Consider the following 19,750-nt stretch of genomic DNA (forward strand, 5'->3'; position numbering starts at 1 on the left):
TGGCATTTATCCGAGAGAAATGAAAGCATATGTCCACACAAAGACCTGTATATGAAAGTCCATAGTAACTTTATTCGTAATCATCAAAAATCAGAGACAACCCAAGTGTCCTCAACTGGTGGATAGATAAACAAATGATGATATATCCATACAATGGAATATTACTCAGCAATAAAAAATAACAAATTCCTGATCATGTAACAATATGATGGCTCTCAAATGCATTATGCTGAGTGGAAGAAACCAGACACTAAAGACTATACATTAATACTATATAATTCTATTCATATGACATCTTGGAAAAGGCAAAATATAAAGACAAAAATAAGATCAGTGGTTACCGGGGGCTAGAGAGGAAAGAGAAGTTGATTACAAAGTGCAGGATGGAACTTTTTTGGTATAATGCTTTTTGGTATAATTCTATGTCTTGGTTGAGATGTTGATTACGTGACTGCATACATTTCTCAAAACCCATCAGACTGTACATCTAAAAAAGTGAATTTTACTCTATATGAGTTATACTTCAATAAAGCTGACTTTTTTAAAAACGTCAATGTTGATTTTCTTTATCATTTGCAACTATTATAGTTCATGATGAAAAATTTTAATGACAAGTTAAAATCTGTGATGACATTTTATGCAGTTTTCTTTTTAGGCAGTAGGCAAACAAGAAAAATTGGAGACTATTAGGCTTCATATAAAAAAGTCTGAGAATGTATTTCTGTTGTATCTACAGTGAATGACAACTTAGCTGGATATGTAATAGAATTTCTGACTCATCACATGTTGTCCTTCACGATTTCACAGTAATTGCTCCATTGCCATCTGATGTTTGTTTTGTGGTGGAGAAGAAAGTGTCCAGGCTAATCCATTTAGAATATCCAATTTTGTTTGTCTTCTACATGGACACATGTAGGAATTGTTTTTGTGCTTAAAATTCAAATTTTCAATAGAACAAATCTGTTAATCATTTTACAATAACCTTTTCTAGAGTTCTTTTCAATTTGAAAATTGAGAATTATTTTTAAAATTTTGCATCTTATATAATTGTTTCAGATCAATTTTTTCTGGTCCTTATTATGGAAATCCAAACATCTGTACATTAGACTCTCATTCTCTGACTTCCCCATCTATCAACCTACAATTTATTATTTTATGTCTTTACCCTATTGCTTCATGTTTCAGGGGAGATTCTCAAGTTTGTCCTCTACATCACTGAGTAAATTTTCCACGGCTTATTTTGTACTTTAAGGCTTCAAGTACAATTAAGATTTTGGCATGGCATTTTTGGCATCTTCTGTCTTATCCAGTTTCTGTTTTCAGTGTTGCGTTTGTCTCAGTCAGCCTCATCAGTTTCTCAGTCTTGTGTCTTGTCATACTGAATTTTATTAGGAACCCAAAGCAGAAAGAGTAAAACATCTACTTCTGCTTCTGCTTTTCCTCTGCCCACCCTGAGCTCTGTTTTTCTTTTTTTATTATGTGGTAGCTCACTTTGAATAGATGTTTTCTGTTATTATTATTTCCTATATTCTCATTTTTAAATGATAAAAGCTTTTTGAAGATCAGATGTTCATAAAAAGAGAGGGTAGTTGAAAATATTCCCTTTGGATTGTCTCACTGTCCACCTGATGTAGTTAGAATTTTCCTTTCAGACTGGAAGATGTAGGTCTGGTAGATGTAATTTTGCAGGATTTGTATGGGAATGCAGCAGCCAGAGAGGCTTAGGGTGAGGGCCCAGCCTGAAGGCAGTGAGAGAAAGTGTCTCTGCACATTCTGGGGTTGGAAGGTGCTGCAGGGCCACCAGCCTGTATTAGGTTTTCTGTTTGGACTGATCTATATTTCAGGTGCACCCTGATGTTTGGCTTTGAATCAGAAGAGGCCTGGCACCTAGCAGCTTTCTGTTTGTGGGCGGGAGCCTTGTGTGGCTTGTTCATGTGGGGGCGACCCCGGGCAGCGAATGTGACAGCAGACCAGTGCTCCCCTGGTCTGAGCATCGTACTCACAGCCAGTCTCTGCCATTCTAAATTAGGAGGCACTGGAAGTGTCTTCAGGACTCTCTTGCCAGGCCACTGTGCCACTCCCCCAGCAGGACAAATAGGAGTCAGACTTTAGTGCCCTCCTTCTCTCTGGCCCGAGGGAGCAGAAATTTCCCAAACCTCTGTGATGACACTCTCTCTAGTTTCTAGATATGGGTTTTTATTTTTACCTCTTTTTTCAGCCATTAAAAATATTTCTTAGGATTTGAAAATGGGGCATTTGGTGCCTAATTTCAAAACTCCTTCTAACTCAGAAATCTGCTGCTTCTTTCAAGTCCAGGTAAATGAAAGCTTAGGTGAAAAATCAGAAGAGGAAATGGTGACCGATGAGAGCTAGAAGCGCTACTGTGATAACTGTGACAGAAATGTGATGTGCCATGTTGAAAAGAGCTACCCAGACCCCCAACCAGGGCTCTGGTCCCAGCCATGCCCCAGGTGTAAAGTGCTTTCAGCCGACCGCCACTGAACTGACTTATTGGATTAAAACACTCTCCAGTCCCTCTGAAAAACTCCGATTCTCACCGCACCCTGAATTCCTGCAGCCAATAGGCTGCTCCCTGGAATGCTGCACGCTGCTTCTCTCAGCCCTCGCTGTGATCATACCTAAACCTGTTTGTACCAATTCCACTTGTTTTTAATTATAAACTTAACAAAATTTCTCCCAGTCAATTAAATATAAGAATAGAAGCTTTTGTTTCTATGAAAACTAAGTTAAATGCTTTGGTAAATTCAGGAAGGAGAGTTGCTAAAGATACATGCTGTTATGAATTAATAGTAAGCAAGACAACTATAACAGATCTGGAAAGTTAACTAGTAAAAGTCTGGAGGGATTTCTTTTTCAGATTGCTTTGTAAGTATCACTAAGTTATAGGCCTACTTTAATAGAATCCAAACTGAAAATCAGAACTTCTGCATCATGGGAATGGTTTATGCAAGAAAGAGGATTCAGAAATCCAGTTCAAGGAGCATACACAAAAGAAAGGCCTGTTGTCATCATCACTTAAGAAATTAATGTGCTTTTATTTTGCTGGCTATCATTACTGCAGTATAAGACGGTTCTCTCTGTGCAACCTCTCTTTTATTTTCTGGTTTATTTTTTCTCTCTCTCTGTCTCTCCCTCTCTCTGCCTCTTCATACTGCCCCATGGCTCCATCTCTGTCTTTCACAATGTCTGTCACCAATTCTCTCTATTATCTTTCCTCTGTATTCCTCTTTATGTGACCTTGGCTGTCTTCCCTTCTCCTACTTTCTCCCTCACACCTGTGAGATGATTGTTCCTTGCTCTGTATACTATAGAATTACTAATTGGTGGTATACTACTGACAATCTGGTCTTTGAGGAACCACGAGCCCAGTCAAAGGCCACAGGCATTTTCTTGTGAACCACCGTCAAGCCAGATTCTGCCAGTTCTATAACTGACATTCTGCCTCCCTCGTTCAGAATTACACCTTCTTCTTGTGGCCAATACCTGGAATTCAGGCCTGGAAGTTTTGGAGGACAGACAGAGGAGAAACACATACTGCGCACTCTGTTATCAGAATCTGCATTGGTTGTGGAATCATAAAAAATAAATATTCACTTCAAACAGTCAATTTTGATAGTGTAGTTAAACCCGATGAGCAACATCCTTGCAGAAACACTGCCCTTCCCCTAGTGGCTGTATTGGCACTAGTCCTTGGCAGGACAGACCAGGCTCTGATCTAGACCTGTATTTCTAATGTTGTTATGTCCTAGTTCTAGAATCCGAACAAACAGTTTCCCAAATGAGGTGGCCAGTGTTGTAAATAGAGCATAACATATGGAATCCCAACTATAAGACCTTGGAGATATTCTTTTACTTCTTTGACACTCCAATTTCTCATCTATGAAATGAAGATACCTTATCTCACAGGGTTCTTGTGAAGAGTGAATGAGATTAAAATATGTACGGTGCTCAATTAACTGGATTGGCCACCCAAGCAAGTCTGCAATAAATATTGGGAGAATTTTCCTCTCTCCAAGATGAGAACTACTATACATCCTAAACCATATGGTCACAGGACTCCAAACGCTGAGGTTCATTGCACACAGACATCAGTAACCTTGAAAGGTACTTGCGTATAAGGAGGCTTAGCAATTAAATTCAGGTTATGGTTTGAGCCTGTATAACACAGGCTGTATAACATAATGTGGTGGCACCTGAGCTGACCATGCCATACAATAGTCTCCTCTTACCAATGGTTTCGTTTTCCATGGTTTTAGTTACCTATGGTCAACAATGGTCCAAAAATATTACATACAGTAAGATATTTTAAGAGAGAAAGAGACCACATTCACATAACTTTCACTACAATATATGGTCATAATTGTTCTATTTTATGATTAGTTATTGCTGTTAATTTCTTGCTGTGCCTGATTTATAAATTAAACTTTATCATAGGTATGTATGTATAGGAAAAAACATAATATATATAGGTTTTGTACTATCCTCAGTTTCAGACATCCCCTAGAGGTCTTAGGATGTATCTCCCAAGGATAAGGGGGCACTACTGTAGTAGGAATTTGCCCTTCAGATTTTTTCGGATATAGAGATAGTTCAGTGGCTACCATATCTGTTATACAGTGATAAGGCTTTTGGATGGGACCCTCGCCTTCCTCCCTACACAACTCCACACAAGATGATTCCCCAGAGGGAGAAGAAGGATCATTCTTCAGTCAAAGGCATGTGAGTAACTGTACCATCTTGCTAGAAAATTCCAGACCTATTCTCTCTCTTCCCTTTCTCAACACACATGAGCACACCTGCACACACAGACACACACACAGAGGCTAACACACCAACACACATGCACACAAACACATTCAACATCTTTGGTTGTGGAAACAAAAACTCTTAAAAATGAATTGCTGTCATAGCAGAGCATAGTTAAGAGTGTGGGCTTTTGTCCAGGTGCGGTGGCTCATGCCTGTAATCCTAGCACGCTGGGAAGCTGAGACAGGAGGATCACTTCAGGTCAGGAGTTAGAGGCCAGCCTGAGCAAGAGCAGGTTCCTATCTCTACAAAAAAATAGAAAACTTAGCCAGGCACGGTGCTATGTGCCTGTAGTCCCAGCTACCAGGGAAGCTGAGGCAAGAGGATCGCTTGAAGCCAGGAGTTTGAGGTTGCAGTCAGCTATGATGACACCACTGCACTCTAGCCAGGGATACAGAGTAAGACTCTGTCCAAAAAAGAGGCGGGGGGGAGTCAAAGATCTAAATATAAGAGGTAAAACTATAAGACTCTTAGAATAAAATAGGGGAAAGTCTTCATGACTTTGGATTTGGCGATGATTTCTTGGATATAACCCAAAAAGCACAGCAATGATTTCTTGGATGTGACACAAAAAACACAGGTAACAAAAAGAAACAGATCAATTGGATTTCATCAAAATTAAAAAAAAAAAGAGTATGGGCTTTGGAGTCCAACACACCTGGGTGTGAACGCAGATTCTGCCCCTAACTGCTATGTGATACTGGGAAAATCATTCAACAACCTCTCTGAGCCTCAGTCAAGTATTAAATAAGACTAACAATACTAACTTTGCAGAGTTATTGTTAAACAAAATGATGTCTGACAGTCCTTGGTTTACAGTACACCTGGCACACATAGTAAACACTCAATAAGTGGCAGTAGTAGTAGATGCAGTTGTTGCTGTTGTTGTTGTTGCTGCTGTCTCTGCCTAACTCAGACTCCAGGCACTATTTCCCTGGGTAGTAAGGGGGTGAGGTAGAAACAGACAGCTCTTAGATATGGCATCATCCCCAAATGGGAACTTGCTTGGGCTTTCTCTCTTTTTTCTTCCCCTTTCAAAGGAGAGCAGTGAATGTTGCATGGACTCCATTGCATGGATGGGCATGAAATCTGCACCTGATTCCTGTGTCTGCTACTCACTCCAGGGATACCTGGAAATCTCAGATGTTTTGTGATCCTCGTGCAGCATTTCGGATTTTGAAATGGAAATGATGGCTGACTTTATTCTGCACCCTGACAATCTCAGCCCTTCCAATGATTCCAGCAGCTTCTAGTCATAACCCTGTGATTTGAGAACAATGAATCTTAATATAATTGAGTTAACTGTATCATTTTTAATGTAAGACAATCTTGATTACAGCCAAAGGGCAGCATTAATACGCTGAAGGAATGGCCGAGATTTTAGCATGTGAATGTTGTACAGAAAATAGAACTAATTAGCACTAATTTAATTCGAAGATTAAAGAAAATTCTGCTTTTAATTTTTAATTTAAGACAAACCATTTTACTCTGAACAAAGAAAGAATAATAAGTACATTTTTTTCCATCTGAAAGGCAATTTTTACTTTTGCATTATTACACTAATATGGGACTGTGGGAATCCTGACCCCATTAGAGATCAAATAATCAGCATTTAATTATTGACAGCAAATTAATATTTAATAAAGACACAAGAGTTCCGGTATATGAAAGAAAGGCACCAAGGTTCTGCTGACCCAGAAACGTCCAGAAGGTCCCTTAGCCAGAACGTGATCTCCTGTGCGAGGGTAACAAGTCGGGATCCCCAAAGGGTCATGGCAGCTTATTTCCATCCCAGCTACCAAGACGGGAGCAAGAAGACCAGCATCTGTGCAATTGCCCCCTTCCTGTTCCTACTCCACTCCCCGCCGGTTCTTCCTTAATCAAGCACTTAAGCTAAATAATACATCGGATGTCATAACCAAAAGGAGGACAGTCATGATAAAAAAGTAATAAAAGAAGAGGCCAATCCCCCATTTTATTCTGCAAAATAATACTGACTTTCCTTTGCTGTGGGACTGCTTGTCAGGGATAATTTCTAACCAAAGAAGACATAATGGATTTACAATGAAACTCTGATGCTTTCCTCAGCCTCACAAAGATTCTGAAAATAAGCACTATTACATTAGCAGTCCAGAGAAAGCCAAGGAAAAGCTGTTAGTTGATTTCCCGAGAAAGCCAGAGCTGTGTGCAGAGAATGGCCTGGGGGTGACCTGGTATGGGCTCTAAAAACCTTCTGCACTCCCTCCAGCTCTCAGCAAGAAAAATCAGACCGGGTCTTCTGTGGACCTGTTGAACTGACAGAAGCTGCCAGGGAGTGGAACATCCTTGAAGCAGGACTTGCGGGCTGAATATTCTCCATGGACTACCTGGCTCTCTGCTCAGATTCTCAAATTATTTCTCAGGTACTCACCTTCAGCCCTCACCATTTGAATAGATGTGTTGGGTCTGCGTTCATACTGGTTCAGGGGAGCTTTCTCTGGGCAACTTCATCCATGGCTCTGGCTCCACTCCATGGCATAGTCCTCCTAAGTGCCAGACCATGAACCTGTGCCTACTGAGTATATCCATTTGGGTGAGCCCAGGCTCCTCACACTGAGCACATCCAACACCGAGCTCCTCCAGGCCAATTTACTCCTCTCATAAGCAAAAACTATTCTCTCCCCTCCCATTGCAACACTCCAATCTCTGTCTGTGGGAATTGCTTCTATAGGACAATCAAAGGTCTTCACACTGCCTCCCTTCCATTTAAAGAGGATAGCATATAGGTATGGGATGTGGCCTAGAAATGCAGCCTGCTCTGATCTATATTTACTAATCATTTCAAGACTTCTGCATGGAATCTATGTCCTGGAAGAGGTAGCGTCTCTGGAAAGAGCCCCATTTAGAGTCAGTACAGTGTTTTCCAGAGTGCAGAGTGCCTGGGTCTACATCCTATCTCTACCATTTGCTAGCTCGGTGACTTGGCCAAGTCATTCTACCTCCCTAAACCCCATTTGTTTTGTTTAGAAAATGGGATATTTGTAGGTAGACTAAGTGAGTTAATTCACGTAAAGTGATGGCAGGTGCTTAAGTTCATATATACAAGAAGCCTCCAATGACATTCTGTAAACCAAACACAAAAGAAAGGGGACCTGAAGCTGCCTAGGGCAGGAGTCTGTGCAGACTGTTTCATTTAGGGAATTGCATTCCCTCGTTAGGGTAGAGCTAGACTCTGCCTCCAAGAACTAATGCCAGTCTTTATGAAACCTTGGTTTGAATCTGTCAATATTAACCAGCTGTGTAATTAAGAAAAGTCCTTCTGTACCTCATAGTCACTTCTTAAATTTGACGAAGTTCATCCTGGATTATCCTACTAAAACCTTCTGAGTTCTTACACTAGACTAGAAAACTCATACAGAGAAAATGTACAATTTAGGATTATTGCATCCCAAGTATTATCTGTTAGGAGAAAAGGATGGATTCTAGGGTAAAACCAACCCTGGTAGTAGAAATGGGGGTTTACCTAAAAAGGACTGATTATTCACATGGAAGGGCTTTAAGAAATGAGGCACATTCCCAGAGCAGGGAAACCTTAAGGGCAGGGAACAAGGCCAAATCGTGCTCATAAGGGGACCCTCCATGGAAGACTTACCTTCTTCTGAGGTCAAAGTTAAGTCAGACGTAAATGGAGCAGGCAAAGGAGACAAACTGATGCTGTTAAGACAGAAGAATCAATGGTGCTCGGTGGATGACAAACAACAGGAGTGGCTATATGAATGTTAATTGACAATTTTTCTCATCAGGAGTTGCAATTCCCTTTATTGCTCCAACTAACTCTTGAGTAAATTCTAAGATAACCATACAACAGTATGTTGGTTTGGTGTGGAGAATAAAGTACCTGTGCCAAACAGGGAAGTGTCATCCAGCTCCATTCACCTATGTGGGAGAAGGAGTATTCTATTAAGGTAAAGCAGGTGGTATTGGATGGACTAGAGAGAAATTGGAGGAACCCATCCATGCAAGGAAAAGTAGCTGCAAGAGGGACAATTCAGAAGTGGACATAGATCATACAACTCTCCCAATATATGCAAGAGAGGGACATCCTTGGGGAGGGAAAGGGGAAGCTCATTTGGGATGGCACCACTCCTGTGTTTCATATTTCATGAACGGGCACCCACCGTCCCCCTTGTCATCATGTCAAATAGTGGGAGCCATCTGTGACACGTCTCTCCCCATTCATTTCTGCATCAGGTCACTAGCCAAACACCATTGATTGTTTTATAGTAACATCATGAACTTGGCCCTCTGCTCAGCTCATCTCTAATCTGAATCAGACCTCATCTTTTACTTCAGTTTTATCAATAGCATCTTAATTGGTCTCCCAACCTCTAGTGTTACCCCCTCCAGCCCACCTGCCATAAATTTTTAATCACTAAGCTACAGTCAAATGTGCCCATGCCTAACTCCCTCAAAAGGCCAAATCCTGATCTTGAGCTGGTGACAACACAGTAGTTGGGGGCAGTGGGGGAACAGGACCTGTATGTGGAGCTCTCTGTGAGCTGCTTGCCCATATAGAGCTTGCAACATACCCACAGTATTAATCTACCATGACAGAAAGGATTGGGTGACTGAGATTCTAGAAATAGGATAGTAACAGTATGTCATTAGGGCTGTTATGAGTTGCTAAACTGGACCAGGCAGAGGGGATACCACATATCTTTGACTATGTGCCAAAACCCATAAGCCTTGAAACTGATGTGCTCATTCTTGCTAAACTCAAGATACATCAACATCTTATTTCTACCATTTCCTTGTTGATAAGGTATAGAAGGAAAGTTAACAATAAGCAAATACCTTAATAAAACACTTGTTAATCTCTGGTTACCACTGTTCTTTGTTTGACTTCTCAGTTCCTCCAAAATTCCCTACATTAAAACTCATCCATTGCAAATCCTTGAAATTGTTTCTTTTTTTCCCCCCCGATTAATCCATGGTTGATATATACAGTGTTTGACATATGAACATCTACAATATTTGTTTTTATATCCACTTAAATATATAGGCACCTATGCTATCCATCCAAGATTATTATAATTGCTCACCCACCTCCCCAAGAAAAAAGAGACAGGAAGTGGACATTTGTTTAGTGTCTATTTTATGGTAGGCCCTGTGCTAAATTTTTCTAAACATCACATTATTCAGTCTTTATAAGAATCTCATGAGGTAGGTTTTATTATCCTAATTTTTAAGAATAAGAAAACCAGGGCCAAGAAAGATTAAGGGCTTTTCCAAATGCTAAGCTGCTAGTAAATTTGAGAGCAAGGATTTAGACTCCAGATCTGTTGAACTGCCAGTCAAGCCAGTACCCTTTCTCCCACACCAGTAATTTTTAAGATGTTCTTGTTTTTGCTTTGTTTTTACTGTTGTTGTAGTTGGCAGCCCAAAACACTGTGTACATAAAATCTAATTCTGTTTCTCATTTTGTAAAACTGATAAAAGCTCACCTGCTCAGATGGCTCTGGTTGGAGCAAGGATGGGCCCTTGAACTTTGCCCTCTCATCTCCCCATCACCACCACCGCAAGGATTTCTTGCACCAGTTTGGAAGCACTTGCTCATCTCCACTATGCTGACATCTATTTGGCATCAAATCTTTTTCTTTCTCAACTCATCCTATACTCAGCTGCCCAATTAATTTTCCTAAATCTCACCTCTAATCTCATTGCTCCCTGCTCAGAGGAGGCTTCCCTTCGCCTGCCAAATTCAGAACAAACTCCTTTTCCTGGCACTGATGCTCCAGAACAAGCCTCGGCATACAGTTCCAGTCGTATCCTGGTCTACATCCTTATACCCAAAGGAGAATTCCTGCATACCAAACATTCCTATAGTTTTTGCCTGTATGCTCTGCCACATGCTGTTTTCTCCTCCTGGAATTCCTCTCTGCACCCTCCCACTGGCACCTGTCAAACTACCATCTACCCTTCAAAGGTTGTCTGTAATCTGCCTTCTCCAGGAAGCTCCCCAGCCTTGGGTAATTTCCCCTCCAATTCAGTTCCCAGATCACTTTTCTATGTCTCACATGATAGTCTCATGATACTCTGTCTTTTATTATAGTTATCCATGAGCACATCATATCCTCATTTGAGGACTCAGAGTCATCTTTGTGTTCCCCATTGTACTTAGCATGATGCCTTGCATATTTTAGGTAAGAGTTTGTGCAATTGGACAGAGTTGGCAGCATTTGATTCAGTGGTAGACCATGAAAGCACTCTGCCCCCAATTGTAAACTGGGCAAAGTTGGATTCCCTCTATCTCATTGGTGTCTCCTTTCCCTCCCAGATCTCTCACTTAGAGATCATTTGTCCCCTCTACTTGGAGGTTAATAGATTTCTGGGAACAAAATGAGGTTGGAGTTAACTAAAAGCTTGAAACTGGCAAGTCTTTCTCTAGCCTCCCCAAGATGAGCTTTCCAGCCCCTAAGGAAGGGAAGTTGCCTCCCCACTTCATCCCTCACACACCAGAGGGAGTGAGCTAATGAGCCCTGGCGTCTGCTCCAGCCAAATAAATAAAGCCATCCTAGATGCTAGCCCCTGGCATCCCCTGTCTAGGGCCTGTCGTGCTTCTCCCACTTTCACGTCCACTGGACCAACCTTACAAATGTGACTGTTCCTGCTGCCATCTTAAAATCTTCATATCCTTTAAGAAAATGCCCCCTCCCCATAACCATTCTCCCTCCCTGCCCCATTTCCAAAGTGATCAGTTTGCAGATTTTCTCCCTCTCTCTTTCTCTCCCTCTCTCTCTTTTGTTCCCCACATGGTTACTCTTCTCTGCTTGGATCTGCTTCTCTCTGCATTGTGGCTTCCTCTGGCATCCATTCTCCTGTCAGAAGCAGAGATGACAAAGGAGAGGCCTTTGGTTTGCCACATCATCTGCTCTTATCCTGACCCCATGTGACATTTTAGCTTTAGGCCCCACCACCAACTAATTAGTTTCTTTCTCTTAGAAAAGAGTCTCACAACAGATAATCTGATTGGCTTGACTTACTTAATGAATTTTTTTTTTTTTTGAGACAGAGTCTCACTCTGTTACCTGGGCTAGAGTGCCATGGTGTCAGCCTAGCTCACAGCAACCTCAAACTCCTGGGCTCAAGCGATCTTCCTGCCTCAGCCTCCCAGGTAGCTGGGACTACAGGCACGCACCACCATGCCCGGCTAATTTTTTCTACATATTTTTAGTTGTTTGGCTAATTTCTTTCTATTTTTAGTAGAGATGGGGTCTCGCTCTTGCTCAGGCTGGTCTCGAACTCCTGAGCTCAAACTATCCTCCCGCCTTGGCCTCCCAGAGTGCTAGGATTCCAGGCGTGAACCACCACACCTGGCCTTACTTCCTGAATTGATGACTGCTGAACTATTCATCTGTTGTCAGGGTCCCATGGTGCATTCATGGATGTCTAGGCCCACCCCTTTGGCAGAGACCATGGCTAAGTTGTAATTTCAAAGATAAGGGTATGGAAACACAACTTGAGATACTCGTTGGAATCTCTGATGAGACGATAAGGCTTATGAAAACATACTAGAAGGTCAAAGAACAAAAGGGTATAAGAAGGAAGGGAGGGAAGGACAGAGGAAGGAAACAAGAAAGAAAGGGAGGGAGAGAGGGAAGAAAACTAAAATATATTGAATCTCTGCTACATTCTAAACACATAAGCTCTAAAACGTACATCATTCTATTTTAGCCTCACTAGTTCCTCTTTCCATATTAAGGGATTCAGCCTCAGAAAAGTGAATTGAGGTGCCCAGAGTCATCCTGTAGTTTGTGGAAGGACAAGAATTAGAACTGGGGAAAATCTAACTTCAGAGCTAAGGCCTTAGAATAGTTTTATAAGAGGTGGAAGTTCTGCATGATAAATTTGAAAAAATAACAGAAAAAAAAACAGTTTTCCTTAAATAATCAAAACAAAAGACAGTTTATTGAAGAATGTTAATTGATATCTCACTGCACTGGTTACTTCCTCTTGATGGTTTAATTATTAGTAGCTCAGTGAGTTTCATTAGGGACCTATTGTGCTGCTGTTGGCAAAACAACACTGGTATCTCGTGTTCAATAATTAAAAGCAGGAAAAAACAAACAGTCTTTTTGGAGCCTTGGATTTATAAATAGTAGTGGTGTGTGATTCCTTTAATCAATAACTAAGCTATCTAGCCTGGCTGGGACAATGAGGACAGTGAGCCTCCTTGTCTCTTAATTCTCCTTGTTCGGCTCTGAATTTACACAATCCAACTAGGCAGAGACTGGCCTTGTTGGATAGTCATCTTATCCTGAACTCTGCCTTGTGGCCATATGGCTGTTAAAAGATAATTTTTTTTAAAAAGGCAATGCCATGACTCTCATATTTAAATGAATATAAAATACAAAATGAACATGTATGAAAGAATTGGAAAAGATGCTATAACCTGTTCAAAGGAGAAATCAAAGAACCATAAATTCATATGGAGTAAAGAACTGTTGAAATGAATTTACAAATTGATGTGAAACTGGGTTTTTTTTTAAAGGATAGAGGGAGAGAATCAATTAGATCTACACTGCACAGAATATTTTTGCATCTCTATAGACAAAAATTATTTTGCATCGATATCACTTATCTATAACTTACATTGTAAAATAGTTCAAGGACAACTGAAAGGTTAAATAAGCAAATAAACTTCAAGAATATACTCCAAGAATGCATAGTTTTCCACTGGATGCCTTCAATAATCTTTCCTGCTTATTGCAAATTTCTTCACACAGTGCAGTGAAAAAGCCATGCTTTAGGGTCAAATCTAGGTTCAAATGAACTCTACTGCTCGCATGCTGTGGGTGACCCTGCGAGGGTGACTAAACCTCTACAAACCTCAGTTTCCTCCTCATAAAACAGGGACAAGACACTCACTTCATAGGCTTCAGATTAGGATCAAGTTGATAACTAAGAGCTTAACATAGTATCTGACACAGAGCAGTGTTCATTCCTACAGGACTTTTCCCTAAACTCGGCTGCCCGGGGACTTAAGAAATGAATCCCCACTCAGCAGCTAACAGGAGGGCTGAGTTAGTGATGTGGACACTGGATGCCCCAGGGTCCCTATGTCTCTCTGGCCCTTGGCTAAACGATACAGCACCATCAAATCGTGATAAACTGTCTTCTTCAGCCTAGGAGCTGAGCTGAAATTTAGGAGTTAATACATCATCAATTGCTACAAGAGGCTGTGATCCATGGGGAGCAAGAGGGGAGAGGCAGAAAGAGCACCGACATCTCTCCTTGAGGCCTTTCAAAGCCCTCCGAGTCCTCAAAACTGATACACAAGGGAGTCAGACGTGGTGAGGAGGAATACGGAGGAGAATGGAAGCCCACGTGATGTGTCGACCTGTTGATTCTGTCTGAGAGAATCAGTGCTGATTGTGAATTTATCACCAGCACTATTTCGCTCAACAAACATGTGCTGACCAACTACCACGTGACTAAAGCCAGAGGGCTCTGTGGAGGTGGGGCAGCAAGTGGTTCTGACCATAGACCTTGGAATCAGGCAGACCTGGGACTGAATCCTTACTCTGCCACCAGTTGCCCTGCGATCTTGGATGAGTTCATTCACCTCCAGCCTCAAATTCATCTTTCATAAAAAGAGAATAACAATAGGAACTTATTTAAAGTATCATTTTTAAGATTAATGACATAATATTTTTGATGGGCTTAGCAAGTAGGTGAACAACAAACGGCAGCTAAAGTAAATAAAGGCAGAGAAGGAAGCTGTGGTCTACACTGGTCTGTGTTTTCACTCATTTAGGAGTATTTACCAACTAAACTGATGGCAGGACTTTAAAAACTGAGATCAGGAGAACTAAGACAAGGGGAACCTCCGCTGTCTGTGTAGTTGCTCACCTGTACATACCCAGTGAATTGGTCTGTGGCTAAGATACAGTCTCTCTGCTATTTAGAGGTGATATGACCACAGAAACACAGCCTGCATTGGCACTGGGCCAGCCTGGGTGTTCCAAAGGTGCACACAGGAGCTGTGGGCTGCATTTCCTTCTACACACTAAATGGGTATGAGCTCTTGGTTGCAACCAGAAACGAAGTACAGTTAGAGGTAGTAGAAGTCCTTGTTCCCGTGTGTGGATCTCAAGCCATCAGTCCCCTCTGAAGAATCCTAGTTTTGTTCTCATCCTCCTGGGCCGCCAACATTGAGAAGCATCCTGCGGAGATATCAGCTGGCTGGGGTTTCCTGTGCTCTGCTGTCAGCATTAGGGACTTTGGGTGGGGCGGGTTGAAACTCCTTCTGTGTCTGCCTCCCCCTTACATATGAATCACTTGTCCTCCCTTCTGGAACTTCGCATGTAGACATCCTCCTTTTACCTAAGAGCTATGCTGTCTGTCCTGCTACCCTATGATTCCTGATGAGCTAGTTTGTGTAACAAACCCTCTAAGAGTTCATAGACACTGACCTTCTAGGAAGCTTCATCTCTCCTTCCCCTGGACCAATGAGAACACATGTTCTCTTAGAGGGGATGCCCGGGGTAGAGTCCCCACATTTGCCTAGGGCCAATACGTGAGCCATTCCCTCCAATGCTTGCTGCTTGGACAAGCTGCAACCACCCTGCATCCTCACTCAGCTTGACTGTGGTCCAAGAACTTTGAATGCCAATGTGAAGTGTGTATTCTGAATTCTACAAGTCCTGTGGAGATAGTAGAGTTTTCCCACCTGGAGATTGGCACAGGCTGAATAAGTTATTAGTTGTGTCAGTGCAAAAGACTTATTCCAACAAAAATAAAGAAGGAAAATTAGATATTAAAAAAGGAACAAGAAGGCTGTAAACGAGGCTTATTCTTTTATTCTGGAAAGAGACCACTGAAATTTAAATGATGGATGTTCCCCTACAATGTGAAAAAGAAAGTACTTTTGGAGATTGGTGGGTATGACTTTTTTTTTTTTTTCCTGTATATTTGACCAAACCTGCCCAGGGAACTAACGATAGAACAGTGGACCATTTTCCTGAACCAAAAAGCCAGGGAGAAAAATAGGCAATAGGTTTCAGAATGGACACTTTTTCCGGGGGCTGAGCCCTGGAAACTGGTCCAAAAGACCAGACAGCTCACCTACTTTTCCCTGAGCCCTGGGGCGGCCCCTGGTCTCCCTTTGCACCCAGCCCGGTGGGTGTCTGTGGGGAGCGGTAAGTTAAGCAAAGCTGATGTCAGATCAAGCATGATGGAGAGTGTATATCCCTTCTTGAGATTCTTTATCACTTAGAGTGAGTGTTTTACAGCCCTGCATAGAGGTTGCCATAAAACACCATTTTAAGGAGCTCGAGGCCATATTTCATCCATTAATGTCCTCTTGCCCCAAGAGGCAAAACAAACTAGCAGGTGGCTCAGGATTAACATCTTTATTACAGATGACCTCACTATTGTGTTCTCTATAAAGAAAAAATATTACAAAGCATTAACGCACTTTAACTATTAAATTAATACAGATTTATGGCTCATATCCGGATCTAAATTTCTTGGCTTGCAGGGTCGTTATTTTTCTGTGATTTTTTTTTTTTTGACAACATTGCTAATGGGGACCAGAGTAAAATTGATATGAACTGTGATGGTGGATGCATGAATTCAGGGAGGCAGCAGGTTATGTCTCCACATAAATCGCTCCGATGGCAGTTTTGCACTAGAACTTACACAAGTATCTTCAATATTTGAGCAATAGCCATCGAAAGATATTTAGCCGAGAAGACGCAAGTACTAAGATTCCAATATTTACTTTGTTCTGACAAATGGCAAAACATGAAGACTGTGCTTTAATTACTCGGAGAGGCTTTGGCACATAACTCTCGCTGCTCTGCCCCCTCCCTGTCTCTCTAATTCTTCAAGTAGCCATGATTTATTTTATCCCCATGTGTCACTATTGAATGTTGTTTGTGTTTATATCTGCTGTGGATTGAAATTCGCCTCATTTCTACTTCCTTCTGGGGTTCCGAATGATGGGATACGCTGGTCGCTATTTGAACCAAATAGGAAGCAAAGTATCAATTGTATTATTAATGGCCAGCAAGCACTCAAAGCCCTAAAGTTTGGTCAAAATGGATTGTAGAGCAGAGCTTAAGATGAAGGCTTAACAGAGTATTCCTCTTGCTTTCCAAATCTAAACCTTGGGGACCCCAGTCATTCATTCCTTAGGCGAGTGACAGAGAGAAATGGCTTAGGTGCCAGTCTACTGACTGTGCCACACCACAGTCATCACTTAGTGAGGAGGAGGCAGGAAGCAAAAGGGAAAAGGTAAGAGGTTAGAAGTGCATTTGCATGTGCTCTGATCCAAGGAGCACACCAAGACCCTTCCCAAGGGGTAATATGTCCCCAAATGTAAGATTTCCACACTTGAGTATCAACTTGTCCTCTGCAGAGGAGATGTGAGAATGCAAGGTGTGGAGGGGTAAAGTGGCCCCTCAGTACCTGGGAGAAGACACAAGAGGGTCCTTAAAACAAAAGTCTGTGCTCGCTGAGGGTGAGGAAAAAAACCTTAGGAAGAGGTGAAAAGTGCAGTCTGATTATTTCATAGAATTTTCAGTATAACTATATCTAGTCTAAATTTCATGTGTTACTTGGCGGAAGATAATGTCTTGACACATAGGCTCCGAAAATACATAAACCATGCCTTGGCTCCATGACTTCCTCCCAGCCAAATCCTTGAGAGAAATATATTTGCAGGGAATAATAGGAAAGCATCTTAACTTGAGAGCAAATCTGCTCTTTGATACTAGCAACAGCTGGCGCTCCAAACCCTAATGCTGAACTCTAGTAGCCTGGCCCTACAGGAGGAATATTTGGGTTAGTCTTAGATCTCCACTGGGTACTCAGAGCTTAGGACAGATCCAGACACACCATAATCAGAGCAGAGAGAGTATGTGTCTTAGATGTGAAGTTGAGGAAGGAGCTTCCTCCAGGTCCCTCTGTAAGTCATGAAAGCCCCTTCAAAATTGTCATCCCTGGGAAACAACAAAGGGCACTTTAAAAATAAGATGTGAGATGGAGATAGGGTTTGTTTAGCAAGAATTAGTTTATGTGAAGGAAACAATGTGGAATATAGGAACAAGTCTCTAGGAAGCAGTGGGGCTTCCGTCAACCTCAAAACCACCCTGAGTGGTAGCTGCCATCTAGAAAGCCTAAATCTCAACTTCTGTAGTTTCATATCATGGAGTTCTTCTCCCTGCCCTATCAAGATCTATAATTCCTCTCTTCTTCCCCCTTTTTTTCTGTCTCCATAATGAGGAGCCAAGAGACCAATCAGAAGAGAGAGTTCCAGAAAACATTTCTGGACATTCAAAGAAAACTCAATTCACAGCAGGACAGGTGCATGTCCCTGATATGTCCTGACAGCCTTGGATCATGGTATTAGGAGGCCAACTGAAAAAAGATCTTAATAAGAAACAAAGTAGTGATGTGGAAAACCACTGGCCCTATTATTTCTTGATCTCTCCCATAAACATAATCCCAACAAACATGAGACGGGTCCCTTCCTTCTCTCTCCAATCCATGGATGTTCACTGGCATATAGTCAGCAGCCATGCTCACAGACATAAGGGTACACGTGGATATGCTCACACCTATGTGTGAGCATATACTGCATTGTGCAGTCTGTGCATGCATGGGTAACCAGATGCATGTATGCTGTGCTTGCACACACACCCTGTGAGTAGTCAGGCACACGTATGTACACATGTACATCAGTATTTAATGTATGCATGTGCATGCAGGTATTTTGTGCATATTTTGCACATTATTCTACATGTGTATACACCCCAGGGTATTGTGTATGATCTGGAAAGCATGTCATATGCATGTTCAAATGCACGTGTGAGTTCTGTGTCTGTATGTTCGTATGAGTCTGGGTTCTTAAGCCCTACCATGCACCAGGCTGTTTGCAGCCAATGTTGAGCTGCTAATGATTTTAATGAGAGTGACTTCTGGATTCATATTTTTTTTATAAAATACATCACACTAAAACCAAATCAATGAGAAACATTAATTAGGGCCTTTGTAGATGCCTTCTGTGGTGGTGTTTTTCTTTTGAGAAGCACCAGAAGAAGAATGCTGGGCTTTATTTAAGCTAAGTTGTTTGACATTTAGATGAGAGAAAAAAGGGGAAGAAACTAGCCAGCCCAGGAACCGTTTTTGACAGCTCTTTGTCATGCAAGGGAGAAAAAAGGCGCCGGCTGTGAGAGTCTACTTTGAAGCCCTGGAAATTTGTAATGAAAAATTTAAGATACAAGAGAGGCAGAAAGATGAGCTATTCACGGGGCTCTGCATATATTAACACTTGTAATGCAAACTAAAGGTTTGCTATGTGTTTTTATAATTTGGCCGCTAATAAATATCTTCCAGAAGTGCTTTGATTTTCTAAGCTCGGGTATAGAGTTCGAATCCATTAAAAAGTAAAAGAAACAATTGGCATTGGACTCCAGTCCCTGATTAGAACATCAATTATTACAGACAGACCGCTGACTGATTTCAAAGAATGCTGGAAGCCCTTGCGTGCTTGGAGGAAGCCATGCATCTGCGGATCACTCCTCTACTGCGGCTGTCCTCCATGCCAACCCACAGATCAACTCAACCCAAGCACTTGACTCCACCTCCTCCTTGACCTCCTGGGCATAATCACTGACAATTCCCTGGAGATAGGCAGATGCCAGAGATCCACTGAGGAAGTTCCCCAAAAGAACCACCTTCAGTATTGAAAGGGCAGAGATTCTGTGATGTCAAAAAAACTCTTACAAGTTTGGGATACTGAGGCAAATCAATTCCATCCATGCATTGCATCTTTATGAGCCTTGATCACAGTTCTCCCGCCCAACGCCTTTAATTACTGATCCTTCTGCCATGGTCAGCCCAAGGCGTCTTTGATTCCTTTCTTCTTTCTACATCT

Source organism: Propithecus coquereli, unplaced genomic scaffold (genome assembly GCF_000956105.1).
Source record: "Propithecus coquereli isolate 6110/MARCELLA unplaced genomic scaffold, Pcoq_1.0 Scaffold44, whole genome shotgun sequence".
NCBI classification, from domain to species: Eukaryota; Metazoa; Chordata; class Mammalia; order Primates; family Indriidae; genus Propithecus; species Propithecus coquereli.